This window comes from Apium graveolens, chromosome 2 (assembly GCF_009905375.1).
Source record: "Apium graveolens cultivar Ventura chromosome 2, ASM990537v1, whole genome shotgun sequence".
Taxonomy (NCBI): domain Eukaryota; kingdom Viridiplantae; phylum Streptophyta; class Magnoliopsida; order Apiales; family Apiaceae; genus Apium; species Apium graveolens.
In genome coordinates this window covers 22,816,647-22,842,195 of record NC_133648.1, presented here as the reverse complement: position 1 = coordinate 22,842,195, position 25,549 = coordinate 22,816,647, and the positions used below count along the sequence as shown (strand labels likewise).

General features: G+C 33.9%; 1 long non-coding RNA gene and 1 other non-coding gene across 14 annotated transcripts; both read left to right on the top strand.

Annotated features, from left to right (window-relative positions):
• The first annotated feature begins 1,137 nt into the window (after positions 1 to 1,137).
• LOC141707114 (uncharacterized) lies at positions 1,138 to 24,885 on the top strand. 13 transcript variants are annotated; one of them, XR_012568986.1, is made up of 7 exons: positions 1,138 to 1,429; positions 2,236 to 2,314; positions 2,799 to 2,925; positions 3,451 to 3,590; positions 16,535 to 22,077; positions 22,599 to 22,710; positions 22,795 to 24,885. It is a non-coding gene; the product is annotated as an uncharacterized LOC141707114 (long non-coding RNA). The 13 variants fall into 13 exon arrangements; XR_012568989.1 differs by having other exon boundaries at positions 16,535 to 22,526; positions 22,803 to 24,885; XR_012568985.1 differs by having other exon boundaries at positions 16,535 to 22,526.
• On the top strand, positions 2,514 to 2,585 carry TRNAQ-UUG (transfer RNA glutamine (anticodon UUG)). The gene has a single exon. It is a non-coding gene; the product is annotated as a tRNA-Gln (tRNA).
• Positions 24,886 to 25,549: the final 664 nt, after the last annotated feature.

Genomic DNA, 25,549 nt, shown 5'->3' with positions numbered 1-25,549 from the left:
AACGTTTCTGAGATCCTAAAAGTCTTTAACCTTTCTTCATCACTGAGGCATGATCATATTAATGAACTTCTTTCAGTGACTTGTAAACAGACTTTAGGCTTTCTTCTAATATTCTGATTCTTGTATTTGCCTTGTCTTCATTCTTCCTGATTTCTTATGTAGACGTAGTATTATTAACATGTCATGTTCTAGTGTTGTTATTGTGTTGAGTTATCACGTAACTGTTCATACAGCTACGCAGTCTCACCAACATCCCGCTTTTTACAACAGTGAATGTGATCAAAGGAAATTTTGGATCATAATTTTCAGAAGTTATATTTTGGATCATTTTTCATGTCTCACGTTTAAGATAAGAAATGTTAGGTTCCCCAAATTTATTTTCCAAAAACTTTTCCAATAATGATGTGTCATGTAATTACGGGTGTAAAATGATACGGGCGATACGGGCGATATAGGGTATCCTTTTTTAAAAATATATGTAATATTATAAATATACTAAACAATCATAAAATTAAAAACTTAAATATATGATGCACTGGGTATATAAGATTACAATTTTTCCATTTTAAAATATTAATAAATTATAAATTGATATTTATTAAAAAAATTAATGAGTTAAAAACTATAATCAATATCCAGGTTTTAATCAAATACAGAGCACGAATCATATTCAGGTAGGATTATTTTATAGAAAAAAATATGAGATATAATCTGAGCGGGTATATAGGTACTCGTATTCAGTATTATATTTTATTCGAGCATGATTTTTCTGCCAAATTTGAATCATATAAAATATATATTAACCATATATCATATTTCCGGGTCTGATATTAACCGGAACACCCGGATTCTTTGGATTATTTGACTTCCAAAACGGGAAAAATATCAAGTCGGTCACTCGTTTCATCCAAATATATCAAGTATGTCATTACTTTCCAGTTTGACTCAATTTGATCATTAATTTGAAATTTTGTATCAAATAAATCATCTTCCGATGACTAAATCGATATAAAATTTTAACTTTTAAATAACTAAATTGATACAAAATTTTAAATAGGTAACCAAATTGAGTCAAACCGGAAAGTAATGATCTATTTGATACATCACCAAAACCTCCCTAAACCCAATATCCTCTTATTCAGGGATCATGTACACACACAGTTATACAAACGTGTCCTCCTCCTCCTCCTCCTCCTACTATCAATATGTTACCGGGTGGAGGGTTCAAATCTTTTCAAACTCCAATTCCACTGACCCAATTCAAGATTTCCCCCAAAACCAAACAAAATCATCAAAACACAAAAAACAGTGATATGGGGGTTGTAAAGCTACAAGCTTTAAAAGGCTCACTCAGTCTTTTAATCATCAATCTTGAATGAAATTGAAGACGAGCACTACAAGTATAGAAAGGCTAGAGCTTGACCATATTGTAAGCTCCTTCTTTGTTTCTTGTGTGTGTTTGTTATGTATGTTTATCTTTCACACTTTTATTTACTTCATGTACATTACATACGTGCTTCAATTCAATTGCCCCTTACAATTTCAACATACCCAATCAAACATATACCAAGCACGCCTCATTCGAAATTTATGTAAAAATATAAAATTTTAGGAAAAACTAGGCAAGTTTTGGAAGATATTGTAAACCCCCTTGGAGTTTTAAGGGTTGGTTTCTTTTATCAAACGGTTAAGTTTGATCATAATTCATGTAGTTCTACGATTTTGTCTGACATAAACATCCAATGAACGTTTATATTACCATCGAAGGGGATGATTGGTGCAAGCACTGACAACATGATCAAGTTTCTGACTTTAAAATTGTTTTTTTCTTGGGTTGTAAATTGAGTTGCCTGAAAGTGAGGACAGCTGGCATATGCATAAATAGCAATACATTTGGAGAGATTTAGTATTTGTGGAAACATGCCTTCTTCTTCAACCTTTGCATGTAGGTCATAATGTTCATTCCTTAACGAATGTCATTTTAGGTGGCGTAGCTCGATATAAATTATATCCGTGCGTGCTTATAGTATTAGCTTGTTATGTGTGACAAGTACGTACCTCTGATAAAATTTAATTTAATCTTGGTCCCGAATTTCGCAGTTTTTAATTATTTTTGTTGTTATCCTCTGTGGCTGCCTGCATTAAACTTTTAACTGAAATTAGGGTTTTTTTTGTATAAATCTTCTGTTTTAGTTGAATAGTTGATTTGTGAATGTTGTTGAACTAAATACACAGGGCCACATTGGAAACATATGTAATGCGGAATGACCTTGTTGGACGACCATCTAAAACTCCCCATGTGATCCCCAGTAAGGTAAATTTTCATCAAGCAGCTTTTAGTTTGACACTACTGGTTTTTGTTGTCTCTTTTCAAAAGAATTTTTGTAATCACACTGGTTTTTGGGGATTGGGGATGCCTTTTCTCTATTCCATGTTCTTCCAAAATTGATGAATTCATCTTAGGTCTACCTATATGCATATAGGTGGTCCTAAATATAGAAGTAACCACATATGGTTCCATGGTGTAGTGGTTAGCACTCTGGACTTTGAATCCAGCGACCTGGGTTCGACTCCCGGTGGGACCTTCTACATTGTTTTTGCTAATCTTTTTAAAAGAGACTATCCTTTTTTTAAGTGTTCAGAAACTAGCCTCATGTTACGAATTTTATTCATTATATTATTAAAATAATATAATTGCACTCATTAGGAATGTTTTTTTTATGGTTTTGGTTTATCTAGATAAAATATTAGATAGATTTGCATCAATGTGATTTCATGGAACAACATGATCTTTTCAGGTGGTGACGGAGAGGGGGTTTTTATAGAGGGAGAGGTGAGTTTCCATATCTGATAATCATGAAGTAGAAGGCAAGTTGGTGTCTGACATTCATTGTGAAATGTTTACAGCTTGCGTCTACCTACCAGGTACTACTGTACCCATCATACCATTGAACATGTGGTAATTTTTAGTTTTGGAAGTGAGTGCTTTGTATGGCCAGTTAGTCAGAGAGTGTTATACTAACTGTTTGTGTTAGTGTAATGTATAATTGATTCTTGGAGTTTCGTGTTGGATCTATGTAATTCAGTGGCTGTACATGCAGTGACCGTACAAATTAACAAATTCATTCGTCCATAGAGCTAAAAGATTCTTAAAATTTGCGCGGTTGTGTTGTTTACGTGGTTAAGAAGAAGCTGAGAAAGCAGTACATACATTTGAACTGAAAACAAATCGAAACTGAAGAAATTTGGTATTAAGGTTTGTGATCAATGAAGAATTGATGGGTTTGATAATAGATAAACCCTTTTTCCATGTAGATTATGAATACCGGTTTGTATCTGGAGATTTTTTTTATGAGAGATACAACATCGGACTTCTCCTTGTGATCTTCGCAGTGCCAATCCATTAAAGCATAATTTCTTTTAACTGAGGTAGGATCTTTTGTCTTGCAGACCCCCCATTCTCCCGACTTCTTTTTATTTCTTTGGAGTCTGCATTGGAAAGAAGTTTATGTAACAGTTCCCTCTTAGCTGTCTACCGTTGGCAGAGTGTTGATTTTTGAACATTATAGAACTAAAGAAGAAAGATAACGGTAAGCATGATACCATTCCTGTGTTCCAACTTCTTTCCACAGTAAATATGCTATATAATGCTTCATTGTTACTCACTTATTTGATGAAAAATGAAAATGTTATCAAATTAATATGTCCCCAGGCTGTTACTCTTACAAGTCAATTTGAATGTTGATAGGCGAATTCCCTAAATTAACTTTATACAGTGTTGGGCCTAGTCATACTGATATATTTGAGGTACTTCATGTTTTGCAAATATTGGGCTTCGAGACAGGACTACATATATAAGAGGAACCTAGGAAGCAGTGGTGCGCCACTCTATTGACGAACTGCGCACGGAGTACGTATGAGGTGCGGGTGCGTTCCGGGGTGCGGCTGGAAACGTACGGGGTGCGCCAGGCGGCGTGTCCCCGTATTTGTCAGATGGGATTCGCGGTGGTGCGGGAAGGGCATAATTCGTAATTTTTTTGTTTGATTTTCAATCAAACTAAACACCACTCACTCACCATATAGGTGTGAGGTGTATGTATGTGTAATATTATATTACTTAAATTGAGTGGACATGATTTTGTAGGTGTCTATACAATTAAAACTTCAAAGGAATAAGCACTGTACCCCAATCATTTTATAGTGAAAATAAATTGAATTTAGAATTATAAAAAATCTATCATTTTTTAATTTGAATAAAAAGTACTATATTACATTCAATTAAAACAATATTTCATTAAAAATATTATTAAATATATATATTTAAAATAATTATTTATTATGACGTATCCCACCGCACCCGAATCCCCATAATTTAAAATTAGCCGAATTTACGTATTCCCGTACTATGCACTCACTCGCACCCCCACACCTGCACTCGTGCTTCTTAGAGTGGAACTAGATGTTAAAAATACTTCAGGAAAGATTAAAAAGAGATACATCCCCTTCAGATTTTTTTTGCAGAGATCTCTGTAGGTTTTTTTTTAAGCAAACAAATTCTAGTACCTTGTTAATGAATTTTCAGTTTCTGAAGTACCTTGATCATGGCCCATACTATATGGATACAGACAAAACCTTGCTTCTAATTTAGCGAAAAGAAAGAAAACTTGTTGGTGATTCATCTGTTCATGCTACCATAGGGAGGTAGAGGAAGGTCTTCAAAGAATCATATATTATTTAATACTCTTTAATGATAGCAAAGCATACAATAAGTTGTTAATCACCGATTGATCGCTAGACGGTGCCTAATCGACTTGATTATACTAAAATGGGATCAAAATCTTTTTTTACAAAAAACAGTCAAGAATCGGAAAATATCAGATTAGTCGTTAAAAAATCGGCCTAATTGGTAAAAAAAATGAAAATTATTAGTTTTTTTTATAAAAGTAGGAAATTGAATAAAAAATTAAGAGAAATGTTATTCTCATATACATATAATTATTATTTTGACCGGTTAAACCATGAACTTTCTTAATTTTTGCTCTCAAATTGACCCCAATTCAAAATTTTGATTTTAGAAATTGTTTTTACTTTATTAATGCTTAATATTTCAGATATACTAGTCTAAGACCCGTGCATCGCACGGATTTCTTAATTTTTTTATTTAATTTGAATTGAAATATTTTATATTATATAATTCATTTGAATTAAATTTTATAATGCCTTTTAGTTGAAAAGAGATATTTGTAAGTTATTAATAATTATAAACTTATTATTTTTTGAAATAAAATTGCCAGTTTTATTTTTGAAAATTAAAGGCGGCTTGGTAAGAAAAATAAAAAAGTAACGTGTTTTAATTGAAAATATTAATTGGCTAGCTACTAGTAATCATTATTTTTATTGATTTAATACATAAGTAAAATAATCTTATGAATCTAAAATATTAGTCAGAATCATCATATAATATCTGAGTCGTTCATATCTGAGTCGTTCGTTTAAAGTGTATATCATGCGGTTCATATTGGTCAAAATCATTTCACCTGGATCGCGCTAACTTCATATCTAAGTCGTTCACTTATAGTGTAATATCATGTGGTCCAATTGGTGATCCATGTGGTAGGCTTTTATTGGTCAAGATCATTTTGGGCGAATCGCTTTTGCATCTTATCATTTGTCTATTAAAATTGTATACCATGTGGTCCATATTGATGATCCGCATAAAACTAGCAAAGGATCGTCCCTAGCCGTTGGATGGTTTGGTTTTAGTTATCAAAAGGAAGCGTTACCAAAGTCACTCCTATAGTCCTATATATTACTCATATATAGTCCTATATATTACTCATGTTCTCATTTATAATTCAAATCTTAAAACACACACTCTCTCTATCTCTGTCTCTCTCCTTATATATCCCACTCGTTTTCTCTCCGTCCCTCATCAAACACATCTCTTTCATATTTTAGGCGAGTTTATCATCTCCTCCGACCAAGTTCATCGCTCACCTCTTCTCAAACATCATGCTTCTTGTCATTCTATACACTGTTTATCCCTCAAAATTCATCTCAAAATTTGAGTAGAAAAAAAGAGGATTGTTCATGATACATCAAAACGATGAGGAGAACAACCTGGCCTCCTCAACCAATCTTTTCTCTTGGATTCCTGCTATAGAGGTCCCTGATGAAGAATCCGCAAGTTAATGTGCTGCTGGAATGTTTGAAGAATCCGACGCTTGTCTGGGAGATGTGTGGCGACATTTCAATGATTCAAGAGCTGTGTGACCAGGATGTAGGATTTGTTTATCTACATCAAAGACGTTTAGAGATTCTGAGGATGAGGACCAGGATTGTCAGTGAGTTGCATGAGAAGGCCTTCAAGGACTTTTTTCCGAATGGAGTAATAAAATCTCGAAAGAAAAACTAGACTCCACTTCTTTTATCACCAAATGTTATTATTTTCGTTGGTCAAATTATTCCCATGCCAGAAGAATATTGTGTATATCGCTTAAATTTACAAATTTTCTCAAGATAATACTAATAAATCGAATCTTGTGCACCCCAGATAATGAAATATCGAAAACAATACAAAAAATAAATCTATACTATATTATAATAGAGGAAACATTAAAAGTTTGTTAGTCGGTCGATCGGTACTTGCTGAAATTACTTAATTACCCTCATTTAATTATTCTAATTCTAATTATTGGGTCGATCAATTCTAATTTTAATTGATATTGAAGTCAACTTACTCTATTGCTTTACCAATTTCAATTCTATTATATATCGAACTCTATATCATTATAATTTATATTGAATTCAATTTCTTCTGCCAATTTATATTTTAATTCATATCGAGTTCTATATTATTCTAATTTGTTACTTCGGGATAAATTAAATTTAAGCAAACTAAATATAATTATTAAGATTTAGTTGATATATCATGTGAATCGGGCTAAGATAAAATAATAATAATATCCATCCTCTTAAAAATTATACTAATGAACTTGGATAAACAAAATAATATATTTTATTTACCGGGATAAAAAAATACATTATACAATTGATTCACACTAACACAAAACTAAAATAAAAATACAATTCGACCAAATAAAATCATATATACTAATTATTCAGTGTAAAACAAAATTATCTTATTGATCCAGATTTTAAAAAATAAATAAAATTAAACTAAAAATAATTAGTTTGATTTGGTCGGTGTATTGAACATCGGGCTAAAATAAAATAATGTAAACCACTGATCCGAGATAAATCAAATTAATATTAAACTAAGTATAATTCGTATCCTATTGATGTGAACTAAAAAATCAAATTTTAATTAAAACATATATAATATTGTTTTTAAAATACACATAAAATTATCAATAAAATTATATCGTTCAATCAATAATATAGTCTTTTTCATATATCTTTTATAAAATTATTGTTAATCGATTAAGTAATCGCCATGTTAAAATAATATTTTTTACAGTCCGAACATAATGGAGACATTAAATTTTACCCTCAATAAAATGATAATTTCGTTATAATAACATTCCCCTGTTACCAATGCTATCACTTTAAATAAGTTTAAATATTCTAAAAAGTTATAAACATATATATCTACTAATATAATTATTATGAAGTCATATTATTTAAAGTTTTAAATGAACAAAATTAAGAAATGAATTCAAAAAAATTTAAAAAATAATATAATCTTAAAAAAAACTGTGCGATTTGTGCATCGCACGGGTTTTAAGCTAGCAATATTAAATATCTGAGGACCTATTCTTATCTGTAAGTGTATATAAACTAGTACCAGCCAGCTCCATAGCTCCGCTCTTAGCTTCCTTTGCATTTCACTTGCATCGCTAAAACTCTAAGAATACTTTATACCTACCAAACACAAACAATGGCCTCCTCAAACAACCTTGCCTCCTCAACCAATCTTTTCTCTGCTATTGAGATCGCTGATAAGGTGTACAAGTTGTTCCACACAATTGACAAGCGGCCTTTTTTTACCCTGATTCATACCCTTGGCCGCGATTCGTTTGATTCAATCAGCGTGGTTGCATTCCTGAGAGGAGCAGGCTTGGTCCCAAGGCTGTTCACAAAGTCAATCGGGACTGGCCTAATCACTTGATCAACATGCTGGCAGATCAAGTTTGTCTTGCCGGAATGGTTGAAGAATCTGACGCTTGTTTGGGAGATGCTACGTGACATTTCTATAATCCTGAAGCTGTGTACCGAGGATGTATTATCTACATCAAAGACGGTTGGAGATTCTGAGAAAGAGGACCGAGATTGTGAACGAGATGGCTAAGAAGGTCTTCAAGGATATGTTTCCTAATGGAGTTGTGGCCCCGAGTGTTCAAGTTGGTGTTGGACAATGAATTTACTTCAGTTCCCATATCTCCTATTTACGTCTCTTATCAGAGGACGAATCGAGGAATTTCGAGCAACCATGCGTGCCTACAGTGCGTGCACCTTCTCTACAACTTTATTTTTATGAACTGGCTTTATGAAGTTCCCGAATATCCTGTTTATGTCGCATATCGGAGGAAGATAAAGAAAAAATTTAATAAAAATAATGAATTGAGCACATTATACTTATATAAAGGTTATCTTCATCTATAGAATGTAGAAATCATATAGGTTCCATCCTTATTTTTTCTTCAAGTTCTTAGTTTTTCGATTTTTACAAAGATGAAACCCTCAGTGTTTTTTCAAGAAAGACCCTTAACATGACTAATTCAAATCTCATGCTCAATCTCACTATAGGTTTAAATGTCTTTACTCTGTAGTTCAAATTTAGTCTGTATATGCTTCCAAACCAGTTAATGACATATATCAAAATTTGGCCTTATCTCTAAATTTTTCTTAATTTCCAGAAATACCGGTGATATTAGCTCAAAATTGCTTCTCTTTGTCTGCCTTTGTCTTATGTTTCTCGTCGCAAAGACATTGCATGAATTTACTTACTATATGCACAACATAAGAGATATTCGGTCGAGTAATAGTAAGATATATAAGGTTACCAACTAGCTTCCGATATAAAGTAAGATCAGAAAGTAGCTCTCCTTCTTCTCTGCTGTATTTGACATTAATCTCCATTGGGGTTTCAACAGAATTAGCGCCCTTGAGTCCGGCTAATTCAACCAAATCTTGAATATACCTGTGTTGATTCAAGAAGATACCATGTGGTAGATAATGTACCTCTAATTCCAGGAAGTAATAAAGTTTACCAAGATCTTTCATTTGGAAAGTAGAACGTAACTGATTCTTAAGACGATCAATGGCAAGGAGATCAGAACCAGTGACAAGGATATCATTCACGTAGACAAAAAGCATAACTATACCTGTACTTGTCTTTTTCAGAATAAGAGAGGAGTCATATTTACTTTGCTTATATGAAAAACCAAGTAGAGTGGATTTGAACTTTTCAAACCAGATTTTAGGTGCCTGCTTTAAACCATATAAAGAGCGCTTCAGTTTGCAAACATGATTAGCTGAAATAGGCATACAATTGGGAAGTGTTATATAAACTTCTTCCTTAAGTTCACCGTGCAAGAAAGTGTTCTTTACATCCATTTGAGACAATTTCCATGATTGAGTTGCAACAAGGGCTAGTATAGTTCGCGCGCTGGTCATTTTAGCTACCGGTGCAAATGTCTCTTCGTAATCTATGTCGTACTCTTGTCTATTTCCAAGAACTACTAGTCGAGCCTTATACCGCTCAACGGAACCATCTGGATGTAGTTTTACAGAGAACACAAACTTGCTGCCCAGAGGTTTCACGGATTGGGGACGCACTACAACATCCCATGTTTGCAAGAAGCTCAGTTTCAATAGCTTCCCTCCAACACTCATGCTTCATTGCCTGTTTATATGATGTAGGAATAGGAATGGTTGATACAGTAGTTGTCAATGATACAGGATTAGTAAAACCATACTTATCTAGAGGCCGGCTCACTCGAGTGCTATGTCTACGAGTGGCAGGATCAGCAGCAAAAGAATCAATTTGAGGTGCAGTGGCTTGAATTGGATTAGATGGAGTTTCTGGTATTGTATTCTGGTTTGGTATGACTTTAGTGCGTCGTTGATACACCAAAAGTAGTAGATATTCAGATTTGAATGACATTGGAGTGGATGAAGGATCTGCAGAAGAGTTAGTATATAAAGGTATAGCTGAACATAAAGGGGAAGGAGGATCATTGTAGGTAGAAAAAAAGGTTGATTTTCCAAGAAAATTACATTTCTTAAAATCCGAGTATGTCGTAAATTAGGATAATAACAGAAAAATTCTTTCTGGTGTAGAGGATATCCTAAGAAAGCACATTTTGTTGACTGAGCTGTGAGTTTTGTGCGTTCATGTGGAGGAAGGTGAACATAACATACACATCCAAAATTACGAAGACCTGAATAATCTGGAATACGACCAAATAACCGAGTGTAAGGTGAAACATGATTTAAGGATGGTGAGGGTAATCTATTTATGAGGTACACTGCAGTGGAGAGAGCTTCACACCAGAACCTAGAGGGCACACATGATTCCAACAAAAGGGTACGGAGAACATTGAGAAGATGACGGTTTTATCTTTCAGCTATCCCATTTTGTTGGGGTGTTGAAGGACAAGGCCTTTGAGAGATTATGCCATTGACTTGTAAATACTCTTGAAACAAATGAGACATATATTCACCCTCATTATGTAAGCGCAGAATTTTAATTTTTGTATCGAATTGAGTTTGAACATATGCATGAAAGATCTTGAAAGTCGAGAGTACTTCGGATTTGGAACGAAGCAAATATATCCATGTGAAATGACAATATTCGTCAATAAATGTGACAAAGTACTTAAACATAGCATGAGAAACAACTGGTGACATATCCCAAACATCAATGTGTATTAAATCAAAAGGTTGAGTTACATTCGATGTATGAATGGGAAATGGTAAGGTTTTGCTTTTTTCAAGTTTACAAGAATTGCAATCAAATTGGACAGAACTAAGAGAAGATAACTTTTTATTCCCAAGTACACCAGATTTCAACAAACTACAAAGAATGTCATTATTAGGATGTCCTTGACGCTTATGCCATGCATGGTAATCAATATGGGTAGAATTACAAGAAACAATATGAGAAAAGCGACATGGTGATGGAAATTGGATAGAAAAGAGACGTTCAACTTTAGGCCCCCTCGTGATCACCCTCCCTGACTGCTGATCCTGCACAACACAACCAGATCTTGAAAATGTCACTTTGCAATTATTTTCTACCAATTGACCGACAGAAATAAGGTTAGTGGTAAGGGCGGGAGAGACAAAGACATCGGTTAGAGAGGAAGAAATATCACTAATGGGTAAATGACTTCCATCTGCGGTACCAATTTCAAGATTTCTGCAATATTTACTTATATTTTTAAGAAAATCAGCATCATTTGTCATATGATTAGAAACTGCAGAATCAAAGTACCAAGTAGGTGATTTAAGAGAATATTTACCAGAAATTCCTAAAGTCGAAAATGCCGACATGATCATTTGCTGAATCATTTCAGGTGTCACATGTTGGATAGGAGCAATATCATTACGTGCCGTATGTCCAGTGTTCATCGTACCGTTGGTACTTGATCCAACCAAGGCTGTGTAGGCTGTCTCAGATTTCTTCGGTGGACGAATAAGACATTCCTTGATTATATGTCCATTTTTCTTACAATAATTACAAAACGTTTTGAAACAATTTGAAGCCTAATGTCCAAAACTTTTGCATGACAAACATTGAACATTGCGCATATCCCTACCTCTTGGTTTACCTTGTGTTGCATACGTCACATGAACGAACTCAGATTGTTGTTCTTTCAAGGTGTCTTAAGTAAAAAGACGTTGTTCCTCCCGTAGCACATCACTGAGACATGTATCCAGAGAAAGAAGAGGATCTCGATTTTTTAAGATTTGACCTAGTAGCTTCAAACTCAGACCACAATTTCATAAGAAATTGATCTCTTTTAGTAAATTCATGTACATCTTGAACCGACTTGAAACCTTCAGCAGGTACAGAAGCATAGACAATATTAGTTTATTTAACCCATAAATTCATGAATGACGAATAATAGTCAGAAACTGAAAGGCCATCTTGCTGAAGTTTGCCTATGTCATGTTCTAGCTGAAAGTGACGAGCTGTCAGCTGACTATATATCTTTTTCAGATAAGCCCACATCTTGGCTGAAGTCTTGAAAGGTCATAAGTTCAATATAATATTGGGGTCGACGGATCTTAGCAGCCAACCCATGATCTGAGCGTCTTTAGTTTCCCACTGAGTATATCCAACCTCGTCTTTTTCTTTGTCAGGAGCAGGATTGGTGCCACTAACATAACCCCATAAATCTTTCCCTTTGACAAAAATCTGAAAGTGAAACGCCCATGCTGAATATTTTTTTCCATTAAGGCGAACCAAGAGAATGTGATACTTGTCTAAAGACATGATTTTGAGAGAATGATTAAGAATAACTAGGAACAAGAAACTTTATCAAGATACAAGAACGATGTAAAAGAATTAATCGAAAACATAAGGGCAAATCGGAATTGTGGCTCTGATACCATGACAAGATTATTGGTAGGGTATAAAGTGTTCTCCCTATTGTTTTAGAGTCCTCATTATATAACAATAGTACAAGCTGAATTCTCTCCTGAAATGCAGCTAATTTGCAGATCTCGACCTTTACAACAGCTGTTATACTCTAACTCTGGAAGGTAACTATCTAAAATGATTTATACAACTAATATATCTAAATCTGATTATGGACAACTAATACAGCTAATGTATCTAAATCTGATTAAGGACAGCTAATGCATTTGACATTATGTTTTGCTGTTTTACTTAAATTTGGTTTATGTAAATTACAATTTATTTAATGGTGTTTATAAAATAGGAAGAATTGGAGATGAATGTATTATGATAACAATTTGAAGTTTACTTAGGAAAAACTAAGTGTTAAATTTAGAAAAATAAATAAAATTTTTAAAATAATTAAATTATTAATAAATGATTAAAAATGTACTAATAAAAACATTTAAGTGATTAGTAATAATTTATTATTTATAATATATATAAATTTTATCCGAGCCGAGTCGAGTTATCGAGTTCCCGAGTCCGAGATAAGTCCGAACTAAACGAGCCGAGTTCGAGTCGAACAGACAAAAAGTTCGGCTCGGCTGATTTATTTATCCGAGCTAATTTTCATGTTCAAGACCGGCTCGGTTAAGAAAACGAACTGAGTCGAGTTCACTTAAACGAGCCGACCCTCAGTTTTGTTCACGAACAGCTTTGTTCATTTGCAACCCTACTAGTATGCTAACGGGTTAATAAAAAGGCTCATCGCTCTTAAAGTTGCTTCCTAGCTATAAGTACGTAAGTTATTTTACAATTCTGAAATACGTATAATACACCTGAGGCAGGTCGATATATATGAGCTTCATAAAGTGTTGAACATTATAGTAATTGTTCATCTTTCAAGTCTTTAATAAATGAAACGGTTGCTCGCAAGATTTTTTTTTGAAGCATAGCTTATTCTCAATTAAATATAATATTTTACATCATAATGGATACCTCGATGGTGAGAAAACTTCCTGAGACATTGCTGCTTACATCGTAGTGGTGACCTCGATGGTGAGAAAATTTGTGGACAAGTGGGGTTCTCATAAGGGAGATCGTCAAGGGAAATCGTATACCCTAAGGCAGAGTTCTGCAGCACGTAAAATAATGGGCTCCCATGTATTCACACCAAACACCCTATTGTATGCGTAGTAACAATCGTTTGCCCTAGACCGGAGCCCTTCTCATAAATCTAAGGATTGTGCCAAAAGTGAAAGAAAAACTTTTTTGGAACGATGGGGGTACTTGATTACTTTTGGTTACACCGAATTATATGACCCATAAATTGGGGATTAATTTGTACCAACCTTTTTTAAATATTTGCAATTCCTCGTGCATAATTGTTGCGTGATGATCCATGTCCACTGGTTTGACTGCTTAATGGGAGTTTAACGAGTATTGTTTATCACTGTAGTTTTAGGCAAACATTTTATAGTGGTGAAGTATTATGCAATTGAACTTGACGTATCTTTCCAAACTAGAAAATCTGAAAAGTTTTGTAACAAAAAATAGATTTTTTTTTGCATTTGGTCTCTCTGCTACTCGGATATCTTTTTGTGTATGTGTATATGTAGAACACTAAAAAACAATTTACTATGTTACATATTCTTCAAAAAAAATGTAAAGATTATTTCATGTTATAAACATTGTTAGTAATGTTTGTTGTCTTTTGTCGATGAAATATTAATATTGTCATGGTGCACTTTAAATTCGTTCATTTTCTATTCTGTCATAATTAAACATGAGAGATCGGCTATTTATATCTGTTCAAGGCAAATATAGTTTGATCTTATAATGCCTACGTTAACAGGGTTAAACTATAGTGTGATTTTTTTTTTGAAATGCAATTTCTCAATAATCAAGAATAGAACATAATATTCATAAATATATGAATTATTAAGGAGGCCCGTACCTAGCACGGGCTCCTATACTAGTTTTTTTAAAATATTTAATTTAAATTTCTTCACTTTTATGCAGAATTTTATCCAAGTAGATCTTTGAACTTCTTTATGCAAAGATTGGTATTATTATATAACTATATAAATAATGTGTACATATACTTCAAGTGCCTATATTTTGATCTTGTTATCCAGTGTCTCAATAGTTTATGTGGCTATCTTAATTTGCTACATGCCCCATTACATTTCGTGTTACTTAAATTTCTCCAAAAATAATATTTTGGACATTATTAGCCCTAGATACCTTAACTTTTCATCTTTAAAAAATGTTTCGTCATTAGATTGAGGCTAATAACGAACCAAATTTGCAGAATTTTGATGTCAAAGGTTCTAATGAGAGTAATATAGCCAAAGTGTAATTTTTAAGAAAATGTACTGTTAGAAAACGACATTGTTTTAAAAAAATATTATATATCAAGTCAAGAGTCAGAACATAAGAATATTCAGGCCATTTATATGCCTACTTATCCAAATTTTGATGTGAACTGTTTTAAGTGCTCGGTGATATACCATTAAAAAGATGAACTTTAATTTATAATGAAATTTACCTTAGATAAACATACATTATCTCCAAAAATTTATCATATTTTTTGTGAGAGTTGGTCAATCGGTCCAAAAGGATAAATTGCTAAGAAAAGTATAATCAAAATTAAATTGGAGGTATTTTCATTTGTTCTTGTTAGTTCTCAAAGTCTAGGAAACACATACAAGCCTGGATGAATGAAGCAAATTTTCACTCCTTGTGAACCTTATGTTATTGTCTGTAGTTGTGATGGCACCTACGTGATCGCTCATCTCACCCTGAATCATGATTATGTGCATTTTATCATCAAGAAAAATGTTTTTCAAGCTGTGAAGAAACAATTTGGGGTTTTCTGTATAAGACCCTTGGCAAACTGGAGTTTACTTCTGATGAGGTAGATGCAACAAAATGAAAGATCGAAGTGTCGTACAGTGGGAGCGTGTTTTTCATTTTCAGATCCTTCTTTTGAAATGACTGCCAATAAAAAAATGAAACGTTAGGAAGGCTTGTTCTGCTCGCAAAATATCCGAATTATCTAATAAAATAATGTCTTAGGAAGACTTGTTCAGCTCGTAGTTTATATAAATTATTTAATTACTGGTTCCGCACTTGCAGTGTTTAAAAAATTGCGTACGAGTTGGGGGGGGGTCTGATCACCAAATTAAGTATCTGGCTAGATGTTTCAAATTTCGGAAAACACTTAGGAGGCAGCTACATTGTGAATTTCAGAAACAACAGTAGATTTCCAGTGCTAATGAATGTTGACATAAACTTATTCAGTGGAGGCTAAGGAATTGCTATTTTGTTTTCTCCAGCAGAATTGAAAAACTTTATTTTCTGATTTTTAGGTTAGGCGGAGGAAATCCTCTAAATTAGTAACAGGCGGGGACACTTTTCGATTTATATTATCAAATTCTAATCATGAAGTAGAAGGCAAGTTGGTGTGAATTGTTTACTGCTTGTCTCTTCCTGCTAGGTACTAGTTTACCCATATACCATTTATCGTGTTGTGGTGATTTTTTGTTTTGTAGCGGGTGCTTTGTAAGGCCAGTTAGTCAGAGAGTGTTATAATACTATTTGCATAAGTGTATTGGATAATTGAGGAAGAGAGTGTTATAATACTATTTGCGTTAGTGTATTGGATAATTGATTATTGGAGTTTCGTGTTGGATCTAAGTAATTCAATGAAGTACGTGTTAGATCTATGTAATTCACTGAGTGTAAAAATTTACAAATGTATAGCCCATAGAGCTAATAGATGCTCAAAATTTACTACACTGTTTCTTTTACTTGGTTAGGAAGAAGCTGAGAAAGCAATGCATACATTTGAACTGAAGATATTTTGTATTTGAGGTTTGTGATCAATAATGAAGAACTGATGGTTTTGATGATAGATAAACTTCTTTTTCTGGGCAGATTACTGATATCATTGTCTCTGGAGGTGTCTTTTATCAGCCGTCAACATATGCATTTTATGTTGGACACTTGGACCTGGAATATGTTACGAGAGACAGCTGCAAGGAAACTGGATGCAGTCCATACATGAAAATTTGGTAAACAATTTGAAACTTCAAAAAAATTAGAAGAATCAAAGAAGCATATGAGATCTATGGGTCAGCAAAATCGGGGATGCCGGAAAAGCCAAACATGGTTGTAAGAGTCTATCCTTGGTGGCTGGTGCCATCATCTAGGGGCTTCAAAATCTAAAAAAAATATGTGAACATCAAAGATTTGAAGTTCCAAAATTATCAAGAAACAAGTATTGGATGTGTTTCAAAAGATTATAAATCAACTTGCAGGGGCATACGAAACTTGCAAGGACTGAACAACCTGATGAAGCAATAAATAGAAATGTTGGTGAGATGATTATCGGAAGATAGAATTAAAGGAAGGTAGCTTAAAGCAACAGGAAAAAGTACAAATATCCTACTTCCTAACAAACATGATCTGCAATCGAAGGAAGGTAGCTCAGGGACTGAATGTGTGAATGGAAACATACAAGGAACAAGTCTGTGCCAAAATTCTTGCTAAAGAAATCCAGCAGCAGGAGGATAAGAAAAATTGCAGGGAAACTGAATAATAAAAGGTTCTTAATGCAACAATCTTTAGTAAGAATAAAAAGCATTACAAGCTGACTGAAAAAAAAGTTATGAAATAAAAAGCTGTAACTGACGAGAATAGTACTAGGAGGTGTTGTAATGATGATGCTAGACCAGACTTATCAAGTTAACTGTCTAGGTTAAAATGCAGAAGTTGTGGAAAGAAAAGGAGACAACTAGCAACAGTTTAAAAAAGAAAATATGTGGGGCACAATAAAATAATTACGCTCTCACTCAAGGGAAAGCAAAGCACTCTTGCTACAGAGAAAGCAAAGCAGCAAGTGAAAAATTGATATATAGTGGTAGCTGCGGCAGACATAGTACATGATGCACAATTCTTTGAAATCAATGGTGTCTGATATTTGAACTCAAACTCAAGGGAGGATTGTAACTACTGATCAGTAGGCCAACGAGCCACACATGTTCACTGCATAGTTCAGTATGCAAGCTTGTAGCTACTCTAGAGCTTTGTTGCACTTCCGAAGCTGTACTTGCAAAACTTCTGGAAGGATTGATGTGGTATCTATCATGTCGAAACCACATCATCACCCTCATGTTGTCTTTATATAGAGATGAAGCCTGCAAATCGGTCGGCAAAAAGGCTGCTCAAGTTATTAGAGACTAATTTTGACAAGCAATGCGTAAATCGAAAAGGAATCACCAAGATGCAATTTAGACATCAAAATCTCATTCTGTACTCGGTAACTGAAGGACAAACACTCTGCAACAATAAAATCGAAAGCAGAGAAAAGGACTGCCAAATTAAAAAATTAAGTGTTGGCTGCATAAAGAAGTGCCAATTTTACAACACAACTCTCTGGCTGAACATGCAATTTTGAAATCAGAATTTGCTTGCCTGACTTGAGGTAAGTTACATTTGTTCTAAACTTCTGTATTATGCCATGCATTAGAAATATATATTTTTATGTCATTTATAAGTCTATATATTTATAAATGTGCATACATGTGATTTGTTGACGATAACATGAGGTTAATAATAAATTTAATCCTAACTTGTGATCCGTCGAATTTAGTGTACAGTCCGAATAAAAGATATATATACATACATATATATATATATATATACTATGATAATTCCCCATCAATATATTATGGATATATTATACTGCCCGCTTTGGGCCAAGTCTGCACAGTTTTTTTTTGGTCACTCCCAAAAGGCCTCGTACTAATGGATTTATCTGACTACTTATATACTAGTAATGTGCCCCTCCCACAATCGATGTGGGACAACTCTTAACAACATATTGGTAAGTAGAGTCCTCGGATAATTTTGTGGGTTATAAATGACCTCATCCATGTGCAAGTGGAATTGAGTATGATGTTTGATAAATCAAAATACATTATGCTTGGAAACATACATTGTGCCAGCAAGCAGACTCAAGTATGATTTGGACCCAGGTCGAATTGCTTGAGGCTTGGAAGCAAGAGTTTAACCACAAAACCTCTCACGGAAGTTAACTTGTGGATAAGCTAACAGTAGAAATATCTCAAAAAAGATATATCCTAACATTTACGTGTTTGAAATGATTATCTTGCTTAGTAACTGGGAAATATATTCTAGAGGAACTAAGAGAATAATTCGTGAGCACAAAATCTAACAATTACAAATCATATGGTTAAAGACCCTTGTACATGTCAACCTTAATCAAAAGGTAGAGGGCATGATGCATGAGCACCCTCGAATGCCTAGCTAGCATGATAAGTAAATCCTGTCAACCTTAATCAAAAGGTAGAGGGCATGATGCATGAGCACCCTCGAATGCCTAGCTAGCATGATAAGTAAATCCCACCTGGGGACTTGTTGATACTAAATATAAACTCGATTCAAGAACGGGTATTGACACTATTAAAAAGATTAATAGAGTCCCAACAAATCATCAATATTTAACATCAAGAAACATATTACAATGGAAACATATTAATTGAAGAAATTTTACATATACGGTTGACTTGTTCATAAAGAAAAGAAGTATTGGTCCAATAAGAACTACATGGGCTTGATTCCTATATAAGGATAGGTAGGCACCTTAAAAATGGATCCAAAATTTTATGATTATTAGTTCTCCCAAGCGCAGCCCCAAATTACAAAAACTCTAATTGTTTTCCCAAAATTACCAATCCCTAATTCTTTTGGCTCTATAAGAATACTCAAACGAAATCTTAATTTGATGTATGTGAAGCAAATTGGCATCAATAATATGTTAACAGTTATACAAAATACAATTGCATTGCATAATTAACTAGCTATGGAATACTTTCAAAATCACTGTTGGACAAAGTAGACATTTGCATACTATACTTTATTGCAATAAAACTGATATAATTCTACAACACAAGATCACCTCACAGTTACCATGATGCTTCTCCTCCAACAAACTATCTATTATGTTTCATACTTTATTTTTTCGAGAAATTATGTTCCATGCTTCTTTCATTTATTTTGTTACTCACAGTATCACACATAACTATAGCGAAGTATAAATTTATATATGTAGTACTCCTTGTAAATTATTGTGAAATTTCTGGAATTCAGTTAGAGGACAACAAGATATTTATTTATATAACTATAGAATAAAAATACTTCGAATTACAAGGACGTGGCGAAGTTCAAAATTACATTACTTTAAAATTAACATAAATGAAATCTTAATCCTTCATTTAGGTGATTAAGATTAAATTTAAAATTTTTAATAACAATTAGACTTGACATTCTAATATAAAATTAAAAAATTAATATGTTATATATTTAATTACGATTTGTTTAATATTAAAAAATTAAAAAAAATTATATTAAAAAATTAAAAAATTAATATGCTTGGTTAATATGCTTGGGGATCAAGTTATTGCGCTGCTGAGGTGTACCGTGTACAAGTTGTTCCACACCATTGACCACCAGCTTTTTTCTACTCTGATTAACACCCTTGGCCGCAACTCATTCAATTCAATTAGCGTTATTGCGTTCCTGTTGTGGCTGGAGAGGAGCATGCTTGGTCCCACGGCGGTGGAAAAAGTCAATCAGGACTGGCCTAATCACTTGATCGATGTATTGGAGGATCAAGTTGTTGTGCTGCTGGAGTGGCTCAGGAATCCTATGCTTGTTTGGGAGATGCATGGTGATACTTCTCTGATTCAGGAGTTGTGTACTCAAGAGATGTTGGATTTGTTGATTTACATCAACGTCATTTGAAGATTCAGAAGGAGATGGAGATTGCCAATGAGATGGCTAAGAAGGCCTTCAAGGATATGTTTCCTAATGGAGTTGTGGACCCGAGTGTTGTAGATGGTGTTGGACAATGAATTGACTGAAGTTCTCAGATCTCCCACTTACGTCGCATGTCAGAGGAAGAGTCGAGGAATTTCGAGCAACCATGCGTGCATACAGTGCTTGCACCCTTTCTACAACTTTATTCATATGAGTTGGCTTGATGAAGTTCCCGAATCTCCTGTTTACGTCGCTTATCAGAGGAAGATATTGAAAAAATTGAATAAAAATAAGGATCTTTTGTTGAGCACATTATACTAATATGAAGGTTATCTTCATGTATTGAATGCAGAAAACATATAGATTTCATCCCTATTTTTTCTTCAAGTTCGTAGTTTCTCGATTTTTACAAAGATGAAACGCTCAGTGTTTTTTCAAGAAAGACCCTTAACATACCTAATTCAAATCTCATGCTCTATCCCACCATAGGTTTAAATGTCTTTGCTCTGTAGTTCAAATTTAATCTGTATATGCTTACAAAACAGGTAATGACATATTCCAGAATTTGGCCTTATCTATATATTTTTATTAATTCCAGAAATATTGGTGATATTAGCTCAAAATTGCTTATCTTTGTCTGCCTTTGTCTTATGTTTCTCGTCGCGAAGATCCTTTTCCTCCGCTTAAACAGGCATTGAAAATCACACAAATTCCTTGAGGAAGAGTAAAAGACAAAGTCGATTCTACTAACGAACATGTATTCACTCTTTAGCCACAAGGTGCATTCTCTATTTGGCCTCGACATAACCGCTGTTATTACCTCCAGGCTCCAACGAAGATCTCTAGCTAGCAACCATTTGAGATAGGAAGTGCACATTGTTAGGCATTATTTACCTTGTGTACTTTTAATATCAATAATTTGTAGACACTATATATTTCCATATAATTTTCTTTGCTGTTAGCTTGACCAATATATATCTTTGCACATTAAAATTTGGTGAGATTTAGAATATAAGCATCATATTCCATTTCAATTTATAATCTGGTATGGTGTAGATTAACCGTAGACAATCACCGGTGCTTAGGATATATCAGAACTAACTGTGGACGAAGGACCTGATAACAGATCCCTATTTTTGGTCTTACTTATCTACCTTGGCATTTTTGTCTAACATATTTCAGCACTCTCATAGAAGAGTGAGCAATCCCTCGATCCCATCCCATTTCAATTAGTATATGCCAGGTTAGCTCTCACCTGCGCATGTTTTGTGTAGTCTACTCTGATGGTCATTATATATAGACACTGTTTATCTCAACAGGTCAATTCAGTTGTTTCTTTAGTTAAGAATTTACTATTGTCTAGAAACCATCTTAAGGGTCTGATAAAATTTTAAACTGGTGATAATGTCTGGACATATGCATCATAAATAGTCAATATATAAGGAGTTGGGAGAATCACCATAGTCGGGGACAAAGATAGAGTTTGTGAGCCATACTCAAGCCTCAAGGTCTGATCGAATGCTTTCTATTTGTGTGCCATACTCAAGCCTCAGGTGATGATCTGGTCAACTGCTTTGTGCTTGTTCATACTCAAGGCTCGATGGTTATGATGTGATCAACTACTTTCTGATTTCTGTGTGAGTATTATCATTTGATTTTATAAGTATGAATGCATTTAGCTTTTTAGGTGTATGATGATAGTTCATGTTTAAATCTATCATTACTGGTGTATTTTATGAATTCGAGCATATTTATAAAAAATGTCTACACTAATCGAGGAATTTTAAGGTAGCTCGCATCTTTCCTGTGAGGTAGCTCATGTCAGAGCTTTTGTTTTTTAAGAGAGGAATTTTGTTGGCAAGAGAGGATATTGACTTATTTAATGGATAGTCTGATCAATGTCTATATGTGGTCTCTTTATTAAAAAACTTATGAGAGTCGAGACTACCTACAGGGAAGCTAATAGAGCAGCAAATGGGTTTGGCCTGATTAATATGCAAAAATGATGTTTTTGATGTGAAGGTTTCACTTTTCGTTTTGCGTGAGCTTTAGACACTCTTTGAAACAAAGGAATCATATGTTAAAGGTTGTATTATTTCTATTTGTCATTCTTATATTTGTGGGAACAACATGATTCTTACACATCAAATTCTTGTAGGTAAAAAATCGTTAACCAATGAAAAAACCTGTGTTGTGAACCTCAAAGTCTCAGAACAAACATGTGTGGTAACCAATCTAAGGGAGATAAGTGAGGGTGAATCTCAAGTAATGTATGATACATTAGTCGATCTTACGTACTCGATACCTATTGATCTTTCATTCTCATGTAATAAGCTTGATCACTTTCCTTTAAGGTGTAAAGAAAGGTTTCACGAACAACTCTTGAAGCATTTGAGATATATGGGTCAGCAAAATTGGGGATGCCGGAAAAGCCATACATGGTTGTAAGAGTCTATCCCTGGTGGCTGGTGCTATCATTCAGGGGATTCAGAATCTAAAAGAAATATGTGAACATCGAAGAATTGACGTTCCAAAAGTAACAAGAAACAAGTTTTGGATGTGTTTCAAAAGATTATAAATCACCATGCAGGGGCATTCAAAACTTTCAAGGACTGAACAACCTGATGAAGCAATAAATAGAAATGTTGGTCAGATGATTATCGGAAGATAGAATCAAAGGAAGGTAGCTTAAAGCAACAGGAAAAAGTACAAATATCTTACTTCCTGCAATCATGATCACAATCGAAGGAAGGTAGCTCAGGGACTAAATGTGTGAATGTGAAGCATACAAGGAACAAGTCTGTGCCAAAATTCTTGCCAAATAAATCCAGCAGCAGGAGGATAAAATTAAATTGCAGGGCAACTGGATGATAAAAGGTCTCAATGCAACAATCATTAGTAAGAATAAAAAGCATTACAAGCTGACTGAAAAAAAAGGTTATGAACGGTGACGAGAATGGTACAAGGAGGTGTTGTAAAGATGATGCTAGACCAGACTTATCAAGTGAACTGGCTAGGTTAAAATGCCGAATTTGTGGAAAGAAAAGGAGGCAGCTAGCAACAGTTGTTTAAAAAAGAAAAGGAGCGTAATAAAAGAATTACGCTCCCACTAGAGCTGGGAAAAAAAGGAAGTACTTATGCAGTCTTGCTACAGCGCTGCGACAGACATAGTACATGGTGCATAATTTTTTGAAATCAATGGCGTCTGATATTTGAACTCAAATTCAAGGGAGGATTATAACTACTAATCAGTAGTTACTTGCAAAATTTCTGGAAGGATTGATGCGGTATCTATCATGTCAAAACCACATCAACACTCTCATGTTGTCTCTATATATAGAGATGAAGCCTGCAAATCGGTCGGCAAAAGGCTGCTCAAGTTCACTCCTAAACTGTATTACAGACAAATATTACAAGAAATGTGTAAATAAAAAAGGAATCACAAAGATGTAATTTAGACATCAGAATCTCATTATGTACTCGGTAACTGAAGGACAAACACTCTACAACAATAAAATTGAAAGAAGGACTGCCAAAAAAAGTGTTGGCTGCATAAAGGAGTGCTAATTTTACAACCCCTCTCTGGCTGAACATGCAATTTTGAAATCAGGATTTGCTTGCCTTGACTTGAGATAAGTTACGTTTGTTCTAAACTTCTATATTATACCGTGCATGAGAAATATATATTTTTATGTCATTTATAAATTTATGTATTAATAAATTTGCATACATGTGATCGTTGACGATAACACGGGGGTAATAATAAATTTAATCCTAACTTATGATCCGTTAAAAATTACTTGGATAGAATAAATTTTAACTGTCATGTACAACTTCAATATTGAAGTAATAAATCAATTGGGGCAGAGAATATGTACGATTTAGTGTGCAGTCTAAATCAAATATATTTATAAACACTTTGAAAATTGGAAGCACAAATTAGCCGAAAAATTGCATTTAATTTTATACTAATTCATATACCGGGGACGACTTACCAGAAGATGAGATGTGATATTGGTAAGTAGAGTCCTCGGATAATTTTGTGGCTTATAGATGACTTTATTAATGTGCAATTGGAATCGAGTATGATATTTGATAAATAAATTACATGATGTTCGGAAGCATACACTGCGCAAGAAGACTCAAGCATGGGCCAGGATCGAATTGCTTGAGGCTAGGAAGCAAGAGTTTAACCACAAAAGCTCTCACGGAAGTTAACTTGTGGATAAGCTAACACTAGAAATATCTCAAAAAAGATATGTCCTAACATTTACGTATTTGAAATGATTACGTGCTTAGTAACGGGGAAATTTAAAATATATTCTAAAGTAACTAAGAGAATTATTCGTAAGTACAAAATTTAACAATTTCAAATCATTAGGTTAAAGACCCTTGTACATGTCAACCTTGATCAAAAGGTAGAAGGCATGACACATGAGCACCCTATCAGGATAAGTTTGAAAATTATGCAAGCTTATAGACATAAGAGAACGAAAGCATAATAAAGTCCTACTATTGGGGACTTGTTGATACTGAATATAAACCCGATTCAATAACGGGTATTGACACTTATTAAAAAGATTAATAAAGTCCCAATGGATCATTAATCTTTAACTTCAAGAAACATATTACAACTAGAAAAATATTAAACGAAGAAATTTTACAAATACGGGTGACTTGCTCATAAAGAAAAGGAGTTTTGGTCCAACAAGAAGTACGTGGGTTTAATTCCTATATATAAGGATATGTAGGCACCTTGAAATTGGATTTGAAATTCTATGATCGTTAGTTCCCCCAAAGTGCATGCCCATATCACAAAAACTCTAATTGTTTTTCCAAAATTACCAATCTCTAATTTTTTTGGCTCTATAATAATATTCGAACAAAATCTTAAATTGATGTCCGTGACAAAAATTGGCATCAATAATCTGTAACGCTTTCAGCTTCAAGATCAAAAAATATTATATCAAATACAATTGCATTGCATATTTAAATAGCATATGGTATACTTTCAAAATCAATATTTGAATAAAGTACATATTTGCATACTATCTGTTGACGGAGGAATTTGGTATCAACAAAGTTTGAGGTTCGTCGCCGGAATCAAGA